The sequence below is a fragment of the Mustela nigripes genome, chromosome 13 (assembly GCF_022355385.1).
Source record: "Mustela nigripes isolate SB6536 chromosome 13, MUSNIG.SB6536, whole genome shotgun sequence".
In the NCBI taxonomy this organism is placed as follows: domain Eukaryota; kingdom Metazoa; phylum Chordata; class Mammalia; order Carnivora; family Mustelidae; genus Mustela; species Mustela nigripes.
This window is the reverse complement of record NC_081569.1, coordinates 50029017-50049402: the sequence shown is the minus strand read 5'-3', so window position 1 is coordinate 50049402 and position 20386 is coordinate 50029017. Positions and strand designations below refer to the sequence as shown.

General features: G+C 38.4%; 2 pseudogenes; one reads left to right on the top strand and one right to left on the bottom strand.

Moving 5' to 3' along the window:
• The first annotated feature begins 437 nt into the window (after positions 1 to 437).
• Positions 438 to 1001, top strand: LOC131998610 (large ribosomal subunit protein uL22-like; annotated as a pseudogene).
• Positions 1002 to 4276: 3275 nt separating this feature from the next.
• On the bottom strand, positions 4277 to 5245 carry LOC131999300 (olfactory receptor 11H6-like; annotated as a pseudogene).
• Between the last annotated feature and the right edge of the window lie 15141 nt (positions 5246 to 20386).

Here is a 20386-nt window from a genome sequence, read left to right as displayed (position 1 = left end):
ATTCCTAGAAGAAAACAGCCAGTAATTTCTTTGACATCGACCTTAGCAATATTTTTCTAAATATGTCTCCTCTGGCAAGGGAAACAAAAGCTAAATTAAACTATTGCAACTACGTCATAATAAAAAACCTTTGCAGAGCACAAGTGGTGGCAATGCAAACTGGTGCAGCCACTGTGAAAAAGAGTATGGAGTTTCCTCAAAAAAGAAAAAAGAAAAAAAAAGAAAGACCACATGATTCAATAATTCCATTGCTGGGCATTTACCCAGTGAATGAAAATAATACTAAAATGTGTATGTGCCTCTATATTTTTTGCAGTATTTATACTAGCCAAGATATGGAAGCAATTCAAATGTCCATTGAATAAAGAAGAATCAGCATACTCCCAGGAGCCACTGCTCTTCCTCTTCTCCTAAGTGGCCTGAGGTGACCTCTGAAAATGGTTCCCTATTTGCTTGATCCAGAAAACCCTACAAAATCATGCAAATCAAGAGGTTCAAATATATGTGTTCACTTTAACACCACACATCAAACTCCCAAGCCATCAAGGGTATACACATACAAAAATCCACCAAGTATCTGAAAGATGTCATTTTGCAGAAGCAGTGTGTGCCATTCTGTCACTACCAACTGGAGTTGGTAGGAATGCCCAGGCCAGACAGTGGGGCTGGACAAAGGGTCAGTGGCCCAAGAAGAGTGTTGAATTTTTACTGCACATGCTTAAAAATGGAGAGAGTAATGCTGAACTTAAGGGTTTATATGTCGATTCTCTGTTCATTGAGCATATCCAGGTGAACAAAGCCCCCAAGTTGAAGCACAGAACTTACAAGGCTCATGGAGGGCTCATGGTCATATTAATCCATACATAAGCTCTCCCTGCCACACTGAGATGATCCTTACTGCAAAAGAGCAGATTATTCCTAAAACAAAAAAGGAGGTTGCACAAAAGAGAAAGATATCCCAGAAGAAACTGAAGAAACAAAAACTTATGGCCCAGGAGTAAATTCTGCACAGAATAAATGCAAATAAAAATAAAAACAGAAGAATTAGTATATACATAAAACAGAGTATTATATAGACATAAAAAGGAGAGATCTTGTCATTTGGGAGAACATGGATGGACCTAGAAAGTATAATGCTAAGTGAAACAAGTCAGACAGAAAAAGACAAACACCATATGATTTCATTTATATGTGGAATCTAAAAAACAAATGAATAAACAAACAAAAAGCAGAATCACACCTATACAGAGAACAAACTGATGTTTGCCAGAAGGGAGGGAGATTGGGCAAAATGAAGAGTGAAAAGGAATGCAAGATACAGGCTTCCAGTTATGGAATTAATAAATCACAGGAATAAAAAATACACTTTAGGGAAGATAGTCAATGGTATTGTAATAGTGTCATATCATGACAGACAGACAGCTACACTTGTGGTGAGAATAGCACAATGTATAGAGCTGCTGAATCACTATGTTCTACACCTAAACTAATGTAACATTGTGTATCAACTAAAATTTAAAATATATAGAGAGTTTTCAACCCATGAACAAGTTATATATTTACATTTATTAACATCTTCATTTTTCTTTGGCAAAGTTTTGTAGTTTTCATCATATGTCTTTCACATTTTTTTATCAGACTTATCTCTATTTAATGTTTCTGTGATTTGTAAATGGCATTTTTAATCAACTTCTGATTGTTACTTGTAATTGCATATAGAAGTAATGAATTTTCCTTTATGTACCTTGTATCTTGAAATCTTGAAAAAACTTATGTAATACTTCTAGTAGCCTTTTTTTGCAGATTTCACCAAATTTCTACATAATCATTTCATATCTGATGAAAGACAATCTTATCTCTGTCAATCTAGATGCCATTTTTTCCTTTAACCTAACTACACTAGCACTTGAATAGAAGTGGTGAGAGCAGACATCTTGTCTTATTCCTGATTTTAGAGGAAAATCATTCATTTCCACAAGTATGATTTTAGATACAGATCTTTGAAAATGTCTACAGATCAAAGAAGTTGTTTCTGTCTATCCCCAGTTTGCTAAGAACTTTTCTCAGGATGGGTGTTAGTTGGAATATAGTTTCATATTTACAGGTATATTATGTATTACTTTGATTTTTATGTACCAACTGGGGTATTTAACTATATTATCTAATACAATTTAAATAGAGAGGTGTAAAATTTGTTTTAAAGGAAATTCATAACTGGAGACTTGACTTTTTACCAATACAAGGTCTTATGAGTCACAAATCTTCATTTTATTCTTTTGTTTTTAGTTTTTTAAAGATTTATTTGAGAGCTAGAGAGAAACCAGTGTGAAGGGGCAGGGAGGGTCCTAAATAAACTCAGGACTGGGCAAATAACCCAACACAGGGCCCAATCCCACGACACTGAGATCTCAACTTGACCCAAAAACCAAGAGTCAGATGCTCAACCAACTGCATCACCCAGGCTCTTCATTCTTTTCTTTTTAACTTAATATTTCTCTTCCTTCCTTTTGTACAATTTTGTTGATACATCAAATCCTTGGTGGAACAAAGAGGAATATATTAAATAAATTTTTTAAAAGATTTTTTTAACTTTTTTTTAATCTATTTATTTGACAGAGAGATCACAAGTAGGCAGAGAGGCAGGCAGAGAGAGAGGGGGAAGCAGGCTCCCTGCTGAGCAGAAAGCCTGATGCAGGGCTCAATCCCAGGACCCTGAGATCATGACCTGAGCCGAAGACAGAGACTTAACCCACTGCCACCCAAGTGCCCCAAAAGATTTTATATTTAAGTAATTTCTAAACTTAAATGGGACTGCATATTACAACCCCAAGATCAAGAGTCACATGCTCCATCACATGAGCCATGAGGCACCCCAATAAATGCATTTTTAATTAAACATTTTGGTAAATAAGTAGTCCTAAGTTAAGAATTGCTTAGAGTATGATTTTTTATTGAGATGGGATCTTTACTTAATTAGAAATTTTATTAAGCCTTATCTTTAGTGTATACTATTGAGCAGGCCTCCCCAGAACTCAGATAAAATACTCTTCATTGACCTCAACCTTCTATATATCTAATACTGACTATGTCTCCAACCTCATGTACCATGGCCAAAAGTAACCTTTATTGTCTTTGAAAACTCCATAATATACTGGTACTTATGTGGAATTTAAGTCCCGTAGGTTTCTGCATAGTGTATTCCCTTAGTTTAAAATATCACCTCACAAAAACTCTCTCTGACCATCTGATCTAAATTATGCCTTATCCTACCACTGCAATTTTTGTATACTCCATTTTTCCTTTTATATAACTTAGTATCTTTGATATTATAGATCTTTGTGTTTATCTGTTTATTGACTATCTCTCTCATAAATACATAAGTTTCACAAAGGAAAAATATCCTAGAGGTAAATAAATGGATGGATTAAATGTACCAGCCCCAGATGCCAACTGATTATTTGATCAAAGAGTTGGGCCAAATCACCTGGAACTGTCATGAGATTCATCTGTTATCTTCACCTCAGTCTCTTAGAATTGCTGGCTTTTGTTCTGTCTACTTTCACCTCTTCTGGGCTGACCTTCAACTCAACCTTCCTTCAAATGAAACTAACGCAAATTGCAATGCTCCTAAGACCTAACCTTTGCTTTTTCTTAAGATTTATTTATTTGAGAGAGAGAAAGGACGTTGAGGTAGGGAGGATCCTCAAATAGACTCCACACTAAGCACAGAGCCTAGCAGGGGGCCTGATCCCAGGAGACTGAGATCATGACCTAAGCAGAAATCAATAATCACATGCTTAGTCTTTTAGAAGTCAATTAAATTTAAAAATTTGGTTCAGTTATGACTTATAGATTGGCACTAGTTTCCTTTAACATGAGCAAAAAGGTGAGTGCTCTTTTACTAGAAGTAGAGATCATTTGACTAGAAAAATTAAGTGTTAAGAATGGATTCAGGTATTAAAAGTCAAAAAAAAATTATGAGATTAAGGACTATATAAATGACCACAGATAACAAGCAAGTAGTTATTGGAGGTGAGGGTAGGATAGTCCAAAGTTAAGACACCCAGGTCACTTAATTCAAGTAACCATCTATCAAGCCCTGATTTGAAGGCAAGATCTTGTTTAATTGGGCATACTATTCTCCTATATTTAACTAGGCATAAATAGATGAATTTCAGTCTGCATCTCTAGACACAAATGAATAGAGACCTACTCTGAGTCTGCATCCCTAGGTACAAATGAAGACCACTTATTTAGAAAGAAATGAGGAAAAGTTTTATGATTTTTTTCCACTCATGAGTTTGCATTTGCCTTGACTAATTCCTGTGCACATATGAGTTTTCCTCAAGGCAGCTTTCATGTCCTTATTCTGGAGACTGAGGATCAGTGAGTTTATAGGTGGGGTCACCGATGAGTACAACAAGGTTACAATCTTCTGTATCCCACCTGGATCTCCAGAGGTTGGGCTAATGTACATCACCATGATGGATCCATAGAATAGAGACACCACAGCCAGGTGGGAACCACAGGTAGAGAAGGCCTTACATCGGCCAGCTACTGAAGGGACACACAACACTGCTCTGAGAACCAGGGTATAGGACCCAAGGACGAAGAAAAAAGTGATGAATATAATAAGAGAGCTCAATCTAGAACAGAAAATCTCAATTCCAGGCACAGGGATGCAGGACAGGGCGAGAAGAGGCCCAGGGTCACGTACAAAGTGGTCAATGGTGTTGGGGCCACAAAAAGGGAGTTGTGTGATAAAATAGATAGGGATCGGATAGCAGAGGAAAGCTGTGACCCAGCACAGGGCCACCAGGTTCATGCAGAGATGGTTGTTCATAATGACAGGATAATGGAGAGGCTGGCAGATGGCCAGGTAATGATCAAAAGCGATAAGGGGCAGTAAGAAGGTCTCAGTGGTGCCCATGGAGAAGAAGAAGTAGAACTGGAAAAAACAAGCTGTGGAAGAGATGGTTTTGGTCTCAGATAGAAAGTTCTTTAATATATTGGGAATAGTTGTGTTGATGTAACAGATCTCCAGGAATGAAAAGTTGGCCCCCAGAATGTACATGGAGTGTGAAGCCTGCAATCCAGCTCACTGCACAGACAATGGCCCCATTCCCCATCAGGTCAGGATGTAGGACACCAAGAACAGCATGAAGAGGATGACCTGAACCTCCCTGGAGCATGGAAAACTCAGAAGTATGAATTCAGTCACTGTGCTGACTCCTGACCTATTCATGGCTTCCTAAGGGGTGGAGAAGAAAAGTGACAATGACAAAGATGGTCTTATTCTTTCATCGTCAAGATTATTTCCTTTGTGGAGATCCCTAGCTCCCTTAGATTCTGTTATTCCATTAGATAATAAGATAACTATACTGCTGAAGACTATGAACTTCGGAGAGTTCTTGGTATGATCAGACTTTGAATCTTTATATTCTCTCATTTCTCTTTCAGAATTTCCTCATGTTCTGTGAGAAGCAGCTTGGAGAAGGTAAATGACAGTACTCACAAATGTAGCTAGGTATAAAATTCAAGTATTTCTATTTATAAATTAAGAGATATAGACCCTTGTTAGTGGATACAGAATTTCAATTACTTAAATCTTTGGAATTAGAGACACAAATGTTAGGCATCAGAAAAGGGATAAAGGTAACAACACACAAATCTTTATGCATTTCACTGTTATTCTGGATCAGTGTTGGTGTCTTAAGGTCATCTGAACAGCTGGACAAAAGGCATCACACGTACCATCTATTCTTCAGTGTTCATTGTGGTTTGTTAACTCAATGAAAATTTGAACTCCCAGACACCTACATAAAATGGCTTTCATATCAGTTCCATCTTCTACCTGCTGAATTAAAATACTTCTGTAAAACCTTGGTCTAGGTTAAATCTCTACTTATAGGTAGAAAACCTGAGCAATGTATCTGGTCTATTATTTAAGGATTTTTGAGGGTTTTGCCTAAAGTGTCACTCAGTGTCCTAGAAGGCCTCTGTCCTTCTGGTTATGGATAGATGCAGAGGCTCACAAACATCAGATACTCCTAAGCAGAGGTCTCTGGGAACCAAGAACAGTGCTGAGAGCCATAAACTGTCCCTCTGGACAAAGAGTCCCCTTCCACTTCTTCACCCCCTTTGTCACACCCCTCCTACTCTAGCTGTGGAAGATTAGTGTTGTTGTGGGAAGTTGAAGGAGAATCTTTGTGAAAACTTGCTTGTCTGAGACTTAGATGTTGTGTGAGTTGCATGGTAAGAAAAACAAAACAAAGCCTATGAAATTGCCTACAATTCTGTTGTTAGTAGTTTGGTCTTATTAATTTATTTTAGGATCCCTTCCATTAATGAGGGGCAGTCATCATTTGGGCCTGAATGACCCAAGTGACATGATTGAGTGATATTTATTCATAAAATATAATGCAGAATAGAGATCCAGTTGCCTTTAATAAAAATATTCTGGCTGAGAATGTTTATGTATGAGTTATAAAATGCATTACTTTCCAGGTTGTGTAATGCCTATAGCTTTGAGGATGATTTTGATTATTGCAATTAGTGACATAAAGCATTGGAGTCATTCAGAATTTTTCACATCACACTTCACTGTAAGTCTCCTCTTTAATGACTAGATCATGTTTGGCAAAACCAAACTGTGAGTTAATTCTTCTGTAGCAGGAATTCAGAGAAAGGCAGAAGCCAAAGAAACCATGGGGAAAGAGATGTAAAAGGAGGAAGTATTTGTTGGTCATTGTGTATGAGACTTACAAGGCTTTGTAAGCCATGTGGGAGTGAACCCACCACCCTGGAGTATTCAGTCATGTTCTCCCTCCTCGAGATAACCTGATCATCTGCTCTGTGGCAGAGCCGAACACGGCTAAAGTCAGAGAGAGCTGAAGCTTTTTCTGCCCTGCTCTGCACAGCCACTTTGTCAGTCCTTTCCAGATGTCACTTCACTCACATGCTATTTCCCCCACAAATCTGGTTCTGACTGGATGCACTTTGGGTTAATAAGGACAGACTTTTCATACTTCCTCATCCTCACCTCTCTCACTTCCCTGACTTCCAGCCCTCTCAGTTATAAAGATGAACCTCCTTACATTCTTCATGTAGTGGGAGGTGCTGCTTTTTCCACAATCACATAAAAGAAGGCAGAGCTAAAAGGCACATCTAAGAACTGTCCTATACTTGTAGGTCTTCTGAACCTACCTCCTTACAGATTTGGCAGGTGTGACTTGAATCTTCTTTTTTATCTACAGCAGAAGGAGGCATGATGGAGGGCATGGCATCCTTGGTAGAGAGCAGCCCAGAGAGGGTGCTTGCTTTGCTGGACACACAATACTAATTTAGAGCAAAATTGGCATATTTGTTGCACAAGAAGAGAATTATCTATGTTTCTGTGAAATCTGTATCTGATTCCTCCTAGGGGATATAGTCTCCTGTGAATTCCAAAAGTGAGAATTTATAAGAAAGGACTGTTAGTTATATCCCTAAGATATATTCCCTCAAGAGCCCCTTGATTGGCCTTTGTGACTCCAGTTTCCCCATGGTGATCAGATATTCTCGTGCTATTCTTAGAGCACACAGTTACTTACTTTGTTGTATAAACAGATTAATTCTATGATGGTGCAATTTCTATAGCATCACCAGCTTAGCTGAAATGCAAGATTTTTGTTTATCTTCTTATTCTTTTTTATTCAGTTTTATTTGAATATTTGAGTCATTTTTTGAGTTTTACAGTCTTATCTGTCAATATCAGTTATGACATCAAAGTTCTCATTCTCGGGGTACCTGGGTAGCTCAGTGGGTTAAAGCCTCTGCCTTCGGCTCCAGTCATGATCCCAGTGTCCTGGGATCGAGTCCTGAGTCGGGCTCTCTGCTCCACGGGGAGCCTGCTTCCTCCTCTCTCTCTGCCTGCCTCTCTGACTGCTTGTGATCTCTGTCTGTCAAATAAACAAATAAAATCTTTTTTTAAAAAAAGTTCTCATTCTCATTCCTGTTGTCTCACTCCATGGCTTGAAGAGTGTTATTCCCTTTTTCTGGTAACGGGCTCTCCAAACCAGGTCTGTATTTCTAGCAGGACACTGATAAGTAAATTCCATTTCATGTTGGACAGGTCTCAGGAGCAGAGACAACAGGGTATGTGATGAAATGCCAAAGTTCTAGAGATACCTCCCATTCTAGTCCTTGAAAGTATTTCAAACTATTTTTAGCAGATGTCTGAAGAAGCAGATATGAACGCTGAAATTTTCTGGCTTCTTTTAAGCAAGACATTAAAAGAAGTGTCTGAAACTTTGGGTCCCCTTTTTTCTCTTTCTTTATTTCTTTGGGTGTTGTTGACATACTACATTATTTTAGCTTCAGGTGTAGAATACAATGATTTGATACTTATATATATTGCAAAATGATCACTACAATAAGTCTAATTAACATCTATCACCATACATAATTACAAAATATTTTCCTTGTGGTAAGAACTTTTTTTTTTTAATATTTTATTTAGTTGACAGAGAGAGACACAGCAAGAAAGGGAACACAAACAGGGAGAGTGGGAGAAGGGAGAAGCAGGCTTCCTACAGAGCAGGGAGCCTGATGTGGGGCTCGATGTAGGGCTCGACCCGAGGACCCTGGGATCATGACCTGAACAAAAGGCAGATGCTTAACAACTGAGCCACCCAGGTACCCCTTGTGGTAAGAACTTTTAAGATCTACTCTCTTACCTAGCAGTTTCCAAATATGCAATACAGTATTATTAACAATAGTCACCATGCTGTATATTACATCCCAGGACTTATTTATTATATAACTCAACATTTGAACCTTTTGGTCCCCTTCACCTATTTCACCAACCCCCATCCCTCGCCTCTGGCAACCATCAGTATTTTTTCTGTATCTATGAGCTTGGTTTCAGGATTTTTTTTTGTTTTGATTTTATTTGGGGTCCCACATAGAAGTGAGGTTATAGGATATTTATCTTTCAGTCTGATTTGTTTTGCTTAGAATAATGCCCTCAAGGTTCATCCATGTTGTTGCAAATGACAAGATTTCCATCTTGTTATGGCTGAATAATATTCCACTACTACATACACACAGTGTTTTCTTTATCCTTTCAGACACTGATGGACATTTAGGTTGTTTCCACTTCCTGGCCCTTGTAAATTATGATGCACTTACATGGGGGTGCAGATATCTCTTATAGATACTGATTTCATTTCCATTAGATATGTACCCAGAAGTGGAATTGCTGGATTATATGGTAGTTCTCTTATTAATTTTTTTGTTTGAGGAAACTCCATACTGTTGTCCATGGTGGCTGTACTAATTTACATTCCCACAACAGTGTACAAAGTTTCTCTTTCTTCACATTCTCACCAGCATTTGTTATTTCTTGTCTTTTTGCTAGCCATTCTAACAAGTATGAGACTATTCATCACTGTGGTTTTGATTTGCATTTTCTTCATAAGAAATAGACTTGTTAAATACACACTCATTAAAAAATATTCCCCCATTTTATTTTTTTTTTAATTTTTTATTTTATTTTTTTTTAATTTTTTTATTTTTTATAAACATATATTTTTATCCCCAGGGGTACAGGTCTGTGAATCACCAGGTTTACACACTTCACAGCACTCACCAAAGCACATACCCTCCCCAATGTCCATAATCCCACCCCCTTCTCCCAAACCCCCTCCCCCCGGCAACCCTCAGTTTGTTTTGTGAGATTAAGAGTCACTTATGGTTTGTCTCCCTCCCAATCCCATCTTGTTTCATTTATTCTTCTTCAACCCACTTAAGCCTCCATGTTGCATCACCACTTCCTCATATCAGGGAGATCATATGATAGTTGTCTTTCTCTGCTTGACTTATTTCGCTAAGCATGATACGCTCTAGTTCCATCCATGTTGTTGCAAATGGCAAGATTTCATTTCTTTTGATGGCTGCATAGTATTCCATTGTGTATATATACCACATCTTCTTGATCCATTCATCTGTTGATGGACATCTAGGTTCTTTCCATAGTTTGGCTATTGTGGACATTGCTGCTATAAACATTCGGGTGCATGTGTCCCTTTGGATCACTACATTTGTATCTTTAGGGTAAATACCCAATAGTGCAATTGCTGGGTCATAGGGCAGTTCTATTTTCAACATTTTGAGGAACCTCCATGCTGTTTTCCAGAGTGGCTGCACCAGCTTGCATTCCCACCAACAGTGTAGGAGGGTTCCCCTTTCTCCGCATCCTCGCCAGCATCTGTCATTTCCTGACTTGTTGATTTTAGCCATTCTGACTGGTGTGAGGTGATATCTCATTGTGGTTTTGATTTGTATTTCCCTGATGCCGAGTGATATGGAGCACTTTTTCATGTGTCTGTTGGCCATCTGGATGTCTTCCTTGCAGAAATGTCTGTTCATGTCCTCTGCCCATTTCTTGATTGGATTATTTGTTCTTTGGGTGTTGAGTTTGCTAAGTTCTTTATAGATTCTGGACACTAGTCCTTTATCTGATATGTCGTTTGCAAATATCTTCTCCCATTCTGTCAGTTGTCTTTTGATTTTGTTAACTGTTTCCTTTGCTGTGCAAAAGCTTTTGATCTTGATGAAATCCCAATAGTTCATTTTTGCCCTTGCTTCCCTTGCCTTTGGCGATGTTCCTAGGAAGATGTTGCTGCGGCTGAGGTCGAAGAGGTTGCTGCCCGTGTTCTCCTCAAGGATTTTGATGGATTCCTTTCTCACATTGAGGTCCTTCATCCATTTTGAGTCTATTTTTGTGTGTGGTGTAAGGAAATGGTCCAATTTCATTTTTCTGCATGTGGCTGTCCAATTTTCCCAGCACCATTTATTGAAAAGGCTGTCTTTTTTCCATATAAACTACCACAACTGAACCAGGAAGAAATAGAAAGCCTGAACAGACCCATAACCAGTAAGGAGATTGAAACAGTCATTAAAAATCTCCAAACAAACAAAAGCCCAGGGCCAGACGGCTTCCCGGGGGAATTCTACCAAACATTTAAAGAAGAACTAATTCCTATTCTCCTGAAACTGTTCCAAAAAATAGAAATGGAAGGAAAACTTCCCAACTCATTTTATGAGGCCAGCATCACCTTGATCCCAAAACCAGACAAGGATCCCACCAAAAAAGAGAGCTATAGACCGATATCCTTGATGAACACAGATGCGAAAATACTCAACAAAATACTAGCCAATAGGATTCAACAGTACATTAAAAAGATTATTCACCACGACCAAGTGGGATTTATTCCAGGGCTGCAAGGTTGGTTCAACATCCGCAAATCAGTCAATGTGATACAACACATCAATAAAAGAAAGAACAAGAACCATATGATACTCTCAATAGATGCTGAAAAAGCATTTGACAAAGTACAACATCCCTTCCTGATCAAAACTCTTCAAAGTGTAGGGATAGAGGGCACATATCCCCCATTTTATTTTAATGAATAGTGATATAATAGTAATAAGAAAGGTAAATAGTAAATGAAATCTTATTTATTGGGGACTAAATGGTCCTAATTACTATTGAAAGAGAATGCTAAATTCATTAATATGAGTACCGTATATAAAGAGCATTGGATCATATCTCAGATTGACCTCTCTTTGTATTATAGCTCTGTCATATACTCAACTATATGATCCTTTGTATATTATTTAACCTCATTAAGCCCCAGATATTTAACTATAAATATACTAGCTCTATCCTGATACAGTTGTGAAAACTAAAAATAATAATGTATATAAAAGGGTGCCTGGGTGGCTCAGTTGTTAAGCATCTGCCTTTGGCTGGGGTCCTGATCCCAGAGTCCTGGGATGGAGCCCTGCATCAGGCTCCCTGCTCGGCGGGAAGCCTGCTTCTCCCTCTCCCACTCCCCCTGCTTGCATTCCCTCTCTCACTGTGTCTCCCTCTGCCAATTAAAAAAATAAACTCTTTTTTAAAATGTATGTAAAATACTTACTATGTGTAAATATTCAACAGATGATAGTTTTCCCCTTTTCCTTTCTTTTACATTAAACTTCATGCAAAATTTTCTCTGGAAGAAATATTTGTTATTCTGTTTTGTAATTTCTTACATATATGAAAGAAAAAATTCATGCATATATATATATATGTATATTTATACTCTGCCTTTTCCACTAAACAAACAAAATATGCAAACAAAAGCTTTAAATCTAAATGAATATTTAGATTTAGATATAATTGTATCAGAAAACCTACGTTTAAGAAAGCTTACACAAGGGCGCCTGGGTGGCTCAGTGGGTTAAAGCCTCTGCCTTCAGCTCAGGTCATGATCTCAGGGTCCTGGGATTGACCCCCACATCGGGCTCTCTGCTTAGCAGGGAGCCTGCTTCCCCCTCTCTCTCTACCTGCCTCTCTGCCCATTTGTGATATCTCTCTCTGTCAAATAAATAAATAAAATCTTCAAAAAAAAAAAAAGAAAGAAAGAAAGAACGCTTACACAAGAAAGAAAGCTATAATAGCTAACATCATACTTAATCATTAGAAACTTAGTTTTCTATTAAGATCAGATACAAAGCAAAGACATCCCCTCTCACCACTTCTTTTCAGCGTTGTACTGGAAGTCCTTGTCAATGCAATAAGACAAGAAAAGAAAGTGTATACAGATTGGGAAGGAAGACATAAAACTATTGTTTTTCACAAATGACATGATTATCTAGGTAGAAAATTATCTATGTAGAAAAAAGCTAGGTTCTAGCAGGATACCTAGAGGCCAGCCACAAGGAAGTTATGGCTAGCTCTCAGGAGAGTCAGGGACCTGTCCTGGCAGCACCCCACAAAAAGCCAGATCAAACCAGGCAGGGCCAAGATGCCAAGTGCCATAAAAGGAAACCCCTGACCAAATTAAGGAGAAAAACCACAAAACCCTGCATCCCTGCCCCAGGTAATGACTATTCCACCCACTACTTAACAACTGTCAATAAAAAATAGAAACCAAACCTCCCGAGTATACATATTCCACCCCTCATTTGCCCATTCTCATATCTCAAGAGAGTACTTTTTTGCTCTAATAAACCTTGCCTCTTGTGTTGCTTATCCACTGTTTTGTGTGCATGTCCTTGAATTCTTTCTCAAGACAAGACCAAGAACCTTTGGTGACATCTCTGGGGATGGGCTGGGTCAATGCCCCAGAGCCCATGGTCTCCCCATTTCACCCAGCAACAGAATCAATAAAAAAAAAAAAAATCCTGGAACTAATAAGTGGTATTAGGGTGCAGCATACAAGTTCAATATGCAAAATCAATTGCTTTCCTATATACCATCAATGAAAAAGGGGAATTTAAAATTAAAAACATGATAACATTTACATTAATACCTCAAAAATGTAAATATTTACATATCTAACAAAATATGTGTTAGAACTATAAAGAGAAGTACAAAACTCTGATGAACAAAAATCAAAGTACTAAATGAATGGCAAGATACTCAATGTTCATTAACAGGAAGATCCAATATTGTCTAGATGGCCCAACTTGATTTACAGATTCAATGCAATCCCAATTAAAATTCCAGTATTTTATGAACATCAAACTGATTCTAAAGTTTATATTAGAGGAAAAAGACTCAGAAAAGTTGACACAATATTGAAGGAGAAGAACAAAGTGGGAAGACTAACCCAAACTGACTTTAAGACTTATTATAAAGCTACAGTAACTAAGATAATGTGATACAGGCAAAAGAATAGACCAATTGTTCAGTGTAACAAAATAGAGATCCCAGAAATAGATTCCCAGAAATACAGTGAACTGATCTTTGACAAAGGAGCAAAGGCAGTATAATGGAGCAAAGACAGTCTCTTCAGCAAATAGTACTGGAACAACTAGACATTCACATGCAAAAAAGAGAAAAATTCAGCTATATTTGAACTTTTAAACTTTCACCAAAACGAACTCAGAATGGATCACAGACCTAAGTGTAAAATACAAAACTATCAATCTCTTAGAAGATAAATAGGAAAAAACCTAGATGACCCTGGATATGGTCATACTTTTTAAATATAATACCTAAGACATAATCTGTATAAGCTGGGCTTCATTAAAACTTAAACTTTGTGGAGCATAACAAATAGCATGGAGGACATGGGGAGATAGAGAGGAGAAGGGAGTTGGGGGAAATTGGAAGGGGAGGTGAACCATGAGAGACTATGGACTCTGAAAAACAATCTGAGGGTTTTGAAGGGGCAGAGGGTGGGAGGTCGGGGTACCAGGTGGTGGGTATTATAGAGGGCATGGATTGCATGGAGCACTGGGTGTGGTGCAAAAATAATGAATACTGTTATGCTGAAAATAAAAAATAAATTTAAAAAAAGATCTTTAACTTTTGCTCTGTGAAAGACAATGTCAAGAGAATTAGAAGACAACCCAAAGAATAGGAGAAAATATTTGCAGAAGATATATCTGACAAAGAACTATTATCCAAAATATACAAAGAACTCTTAAAAATGCAACAATAAGGGGGCACCTGAGTGGCTCGGTGGGTTAAGCCTCTGCTTTCAGCTTAGGTCATGATCTCAGGGTCCTGGGATTGAGCCCCATATCTGGCTCTCTGCTCAGTGGGGGAAAGCCTGCTTCCCCCTTTCTCTCTATGCCTCTCTCTCTATGCCTGTCTCTCTATGCCTACTTGTAATCTCTGTCTATTAAATAAATAAATAAATAAATAAACAAAATCTTTTTAAAAGTTGCAATAATAAGAAAACAATCCAAATAAAAATTGGGCCAAAGATTTTAACAGACACTTCAAAGAAGACATCAAGATGGGAAGTATGTGAAAAGATGTTTCACATCACATGTAATCAGGGAAATGCATATTAAAACAATAATTAGGGGCACGTGGGTGGCTCAGTGGGTTAAGCCTCTGCCTTCGACTCAGGTCATGATCTCAGGGTCCTGGGATCAAGCCCCTCATCGGGCTCTCAGCTCCGCAGGGAGCCTGCTTCCCCCCTCTCTCTGCCTGCCTCTCTGCCTACTTGTGCTCTTTCTCTCTCTGTCAAATAAATAAATAAAAATTTTTTTAAAAAACAATAATTAGATGTCACTACACATCTAAGACGTCCAGGTGCCTAACAGACACAAGAAAAGATGTTTGACATCAGGGAAATACAAATCAAAACTACAAGAATCTACCACCTCACACCTGTCAGAATGGCTAAAATTAACAAAACAAGAAACAAGAGGTTAGGCAAGGATGCAGAGAAAGGGGAACACTCTTGCACTATTGGTAGAATGTAAACTGGTGTAACCACTCTGAAAAATAGTTCTATTTTTAACTTTTGAGGAAACTCTGTACTATCTTACAACCCAGCAATTGTACTACTAGGTATTTGCCTAAACTCAAAAATACAGATTTGAAGGGAACATGCACCCTGATGTTTATGGAAGCATTATCATCAAGAGCTAAACTATGGACAGAGCCCAAATGTCCACCAACTGATGAATGGATAAAGAAGATGTGGTATGTCTATATGAATGTGTGTATGTATATATTTCATTCCATACAATGGAATACACACACTCACTCATGAACATACACACACACACACACACACACACAAATACAGTGGAATATTACTCAACCATAAAAAAAGAATGAAATCTTGCCACTTGCAATAACATGGATGTGGACTAGAATATATTATGCTAAGCAAGTTAGAGAAGGATAAATACTATATGATTTCACTCATATGTGGAATTTAAAAATCAAAACAGATGAACATATGGAAACTGAAAAAGAAAAAGGAGAAAGGGAAACAAACCATAAGAGACTCTTAACAATAGGGAACAAACAGGGTTGATGGAAGGAGGTAGGTGGGGCATGGGCTAAATGGGGAATGGGTATTAAAGAAGACACTTGTTACAATGAGCACTGGTCATGGTATGTAAGTGATGAATCACTGAATTCTACTCCTGAAACCAATATTGCACTATATGTTAACTAGAATTTCAATAAAAAAAAAATCGAAAAGAAAAATCAAGATATTACTACACACCTATTAGAATGGCCAAAATCCAGATCACTGGTAAGACCAAATGCTGATGAGGATATGGGGCAATAGGAATTCTCACACACTGTTGGTGGGAAACAAAAATGATACAGCCACTTCAGAAAACAATCAGTGATTTCTTATAAAACTAAGCATTATACAGACTATCCAATGGAAAAAAGACAGTCTCTTCAACAAATGGTGTTGGGAAAAATGGACAGGAACATTCAAAAGAGTGAAATTGGACTGCTTTCTTACACCATATGCAAAAATAAACTCAAAATGGATTAAAGAATTAAATGTAAGACAAGAATCCATCAAAATCCTAGAGGAGAACATGAGCAGAAACTGCTTTGACAATAACTATAGGAAATTCTTGCTAGATATGCCTCCTAAGGAAAGGGAAACAAAGGCTATTGGGACTTCTTCAAAATAAAAGCTTCTGCACAGTGAGAGAAATAATAAAAAAAAAAACTGAAAGGTAACCTGTGGAAGGGGGGAAGATATTTGCAAATGACATATCCAATAGAGGGTTAGCATCCAAAAACCAAAGAATTTATAAAACTTAACACCCAAAAAAACTAAATAATCCAATTTAAAATGGGCAGAAGACATGAACAAACATTTTTCCAAAGAAGACAAACAGATGGCCAATAGACACATGAAAAGATGCTCCACATCACTTGACATCAGGGAAATACAAATCAAAACTTCAATGAGATACCACCTCACACTTATCAGCATGGCTAAAATTAACACAAGAAACAACAGGTGTTGTCAAGAAAGAGGAACCCCTTTATACTGTTGGTGGGAAGGTAAGCTGTTACAGCCACTCTGGAAAACAGTATGGACAGTTAAAAATAGGACAGACAGTTAAAAATAGAACTACCTTACAATACATCAATTGTTCTACTAGGTATTTATCCAAAGGACACAAAAATACTAATTTGAAAAGATACATGTACCCCAATATTTATAGCAGCATTATCAACAATAGCCAAATTATGGAAACAGCCCAAATGTCCATTGACTGATGAATGGATAAAGAAAAAGTGGTGTATACATATATACCATGGACTATTACTCAGCCATAAAAAATAATGAAATCTTACCATTTGCAACAACATGGATGGAGCTAGAGAGTATTATACTAAACAAAATAAGTCAGAGAAAAACAAATACCATATGATTTCACTCATAGGTGGAATTTAAGAAACAACAGAAATAAACATAGGGAAGAAAAAACAGGCAAACTAAGAAACAGACTCTTAACTATAGTAAGTGAAAGTGGAAGGGAGGTGGGTAGAGGGATGTGTTAAACAGGTGATGGGGACTAGGGAGGGCCCTTGTGATGTTGGGTGTTGAATATGTGTTGGGGCCAGGTGTTGAATAGGTGTTGAATCACTAAATTCTACACCTGAAACTAATATTACACTATATGTTAACTAACTGAAATTTGAATAAAAACTTAAGAAAAGGGGTGCCTGGGTGGCTCAGTGGGTTAAGCTGCTGCCTTCAGCTCAGGTCATGATCTCAGGGTCCTGGGATCGAGTCCCACATCGGGCTCTCTGCTTAGCGGGGGGGCCTGCTTCCCTTCCTCTCTATCTGCCCGCCTCTGTCTACTTGTGTTCTCTGTCAACTAAATAAATAAATAAAATCTTTTAAAAAAAAAAGAAAAAAACTTAAGAAAAGAAAGAAATCAGGTATCAACAAAAAACATGGAGGAAACCTTAAATGCATATTAGTAAATGAAATAAACCAGTCTGAAAGGGCTACAAATTGTGACTCCAACTATGACATTCTGGAAAGAGCAAAACTACAGAACAATAAAAAGATTTATACAGGGTAAGAGGTGAAAAATCACCCACACAGAGGCATTTCCACTGCACTTCCCAAGATTCAAACTCTACTACTTAGGTTTGCTACGTACATTCAGCAGGAGAATGTCAGGGACAGAGAAGGAAACCTTAAAAGCATTCAGACAACAAGGGTAAAAATTCAAACAGTGAGTCGATGTGGCTGCCCATGCCTCCTACCTTGGGCTGACAAGAGTCTCTCCCTGGAGGTTGACCTGGGGCTTAGCAAAGCCAGCTCAGTCCTCCTGCACCACAGGCAATTCCCCGCCTCAAAGCCAACTCCGGAGCCTGGCGGAGAGCCGTGATGTCTGTGCCTGAGCGTGGGCCCTCTTGGCACCTGCCTGGAGCACGTTTTGGAAGCACTGGTCCCCATCTGCAGCCAGTTAGCTTCTGCTGTGGGCACACCTGCTCTTGGCACTATGGAGGCCCGCAGGCTGTTGCGCTGCTTCCTCGTTTGTTATTAAGGCACTGTGATTTACAACCCTGAAGAGTATACTTTTTCCCCCTCCTTTTTTCCCCTGCAGAAATAAATTGTATTATGGAGACCCAGGGGGGGAAAAAATTAATACTTGCCAAGGGTGGAGGCAGAGGAAAGAAAAACAGAAGACAGAGGAATTTTAGAGCAGTGAGAATACCCTGTATGCTATCATAAGGATGGATATGTCATTATATGTTAGTCCAAAACCACAAAATGTATAATACCAAGACTGAACTCTAGGGTAAACTATGGATTTGAGGTGTTTATGATGTCAATGTCCATTCATCCTTGCTAAAATGTACCATTATGGTGAGCGATGTCAATAATGGGGGAGGCAATGGAAGGGGGAAGGAGGGGCAGGTGTGTGTGTGTCCATCCATGCAGGGGATATATGGGAAATCTCTGTGCCTTCCTCTCAATTTTGTTGTAAACCTAAAACTGCTCTAAAAAAAAATGGATGTCTTTAAAAAAAAATGCTGTCAGACTTCTGTCAGAAGATATAGTAGGTATAAATAAACACCCAAATAAAAAACACAAAAGCTTAATAAAACATATGACTTACCATAAGGACCTATTTAGCCAGAACAACTCCATCTTGGGTAAATAGCCATTTTGTTGTTTGTGCAGTAAAACTTAAATTGACCCTGCCCCCACCCCAGAGAAACTTACTTAGAAGCAAGCCTGGGAAACCAGTAAAATACAGTCAGCTGGTTCCTAATAACAGAGCCCAGAATACAAGGCCAGGTTGGCCAGTTCCTGATAACAGAGCCCAGATTACAAGGATGAGTCAGGCCAGGTGGAGACATGCAATCAGTAAAACACATATACTGTCTCCCTAACCATCAAAGAATGTAAACCCCACCTTTTGGGTGCCAAACTTGAGTGCCAATTCTGACCAGAGTAATAGGTTAGTTCAAACAGCTACTAAAGGGTAAACTGTAATTCAGTTGGCCACCTACGTGTGACCTAACATGACTATGCAACTTTCTCTCTGTGTTCCAATCTCATTGGCCACCTATGTGTGGCCAGGCTTTTGATCTATAAAAGGTAGTCTGTAAGATGGGGAGGGGTCACCCTGTTCAGAGGCGGCCCTGACCGCTCAGTCAATTCTTAAGCCTGTACACTGAGGGTGGTCACTCCCTTCAGAGGTGGCCCTGACAGGTCAGTCTGACTTCTAATGCTTAGCACAGAATAGAGCTTTGCATAACTTTCACCTTGTCTCAGTCTCGTTCCCCTGGCCTATCAATCCAACTTCTAATACTTATCCTAAAATAAAACTTTAAATAACTTTCACTTTGTCTCAGTCTCGTTTCGTTTAATAATGGACCTAACAATACCATGACACATAAGAAACATAGGTTGGGGTAACAGGTGGTGGGTATTATAGAGGGCACGGATTGCATGGAGCACTGGGTGTGGTGCAAAAATAATGAATACTGTTATGCTGAAAATAAATTTTAAAATGGGAAAAAAATACATGAAAATAAAAAATACAATAAAAAAAGAAACATAATATTATGAGAGACAACAGATAGTAAATAAAATTTCAATTTCAGAATAAATACCTTTGAGCACCCTCAAATCTAAAGTGAAATAGAAGGGAGATAAATTATATTGTTCTACTTATATGAGACAATATGAATCAGAGAAGAAAAATTTTACGTAGCATGATACTTCAAAAAGAATTTATTCAATTGGTCTCCCCATAGTTTTATTTAAAAATTTATTTTTACGGGGGAGGAGTCAAGATGGCGGAGAAGTGGCAGGCTGAGACTACTTCAGCTAGCCAGAGATCAGCTAGATAGCTTATCTAAAGATTGCAAACACCTGAAAATCCATCCGCAGATCGAAGAGAAGAACAGCAATTCTGGAAACAGAAAAACAACCACTTTCTGAAGGTAGGACTGACGGAGAAGTGAATCCAAAGCGAGGGGAAGATAGACCCCGGGGAGAGGGGCCGGCTCCCGGCAAGCGGCAGAGCAACGGCGCACAAAATCAGGACTTTTAAAAGTCCGTTCTGCTGAGGGACATCGCTCCAGAGGCTA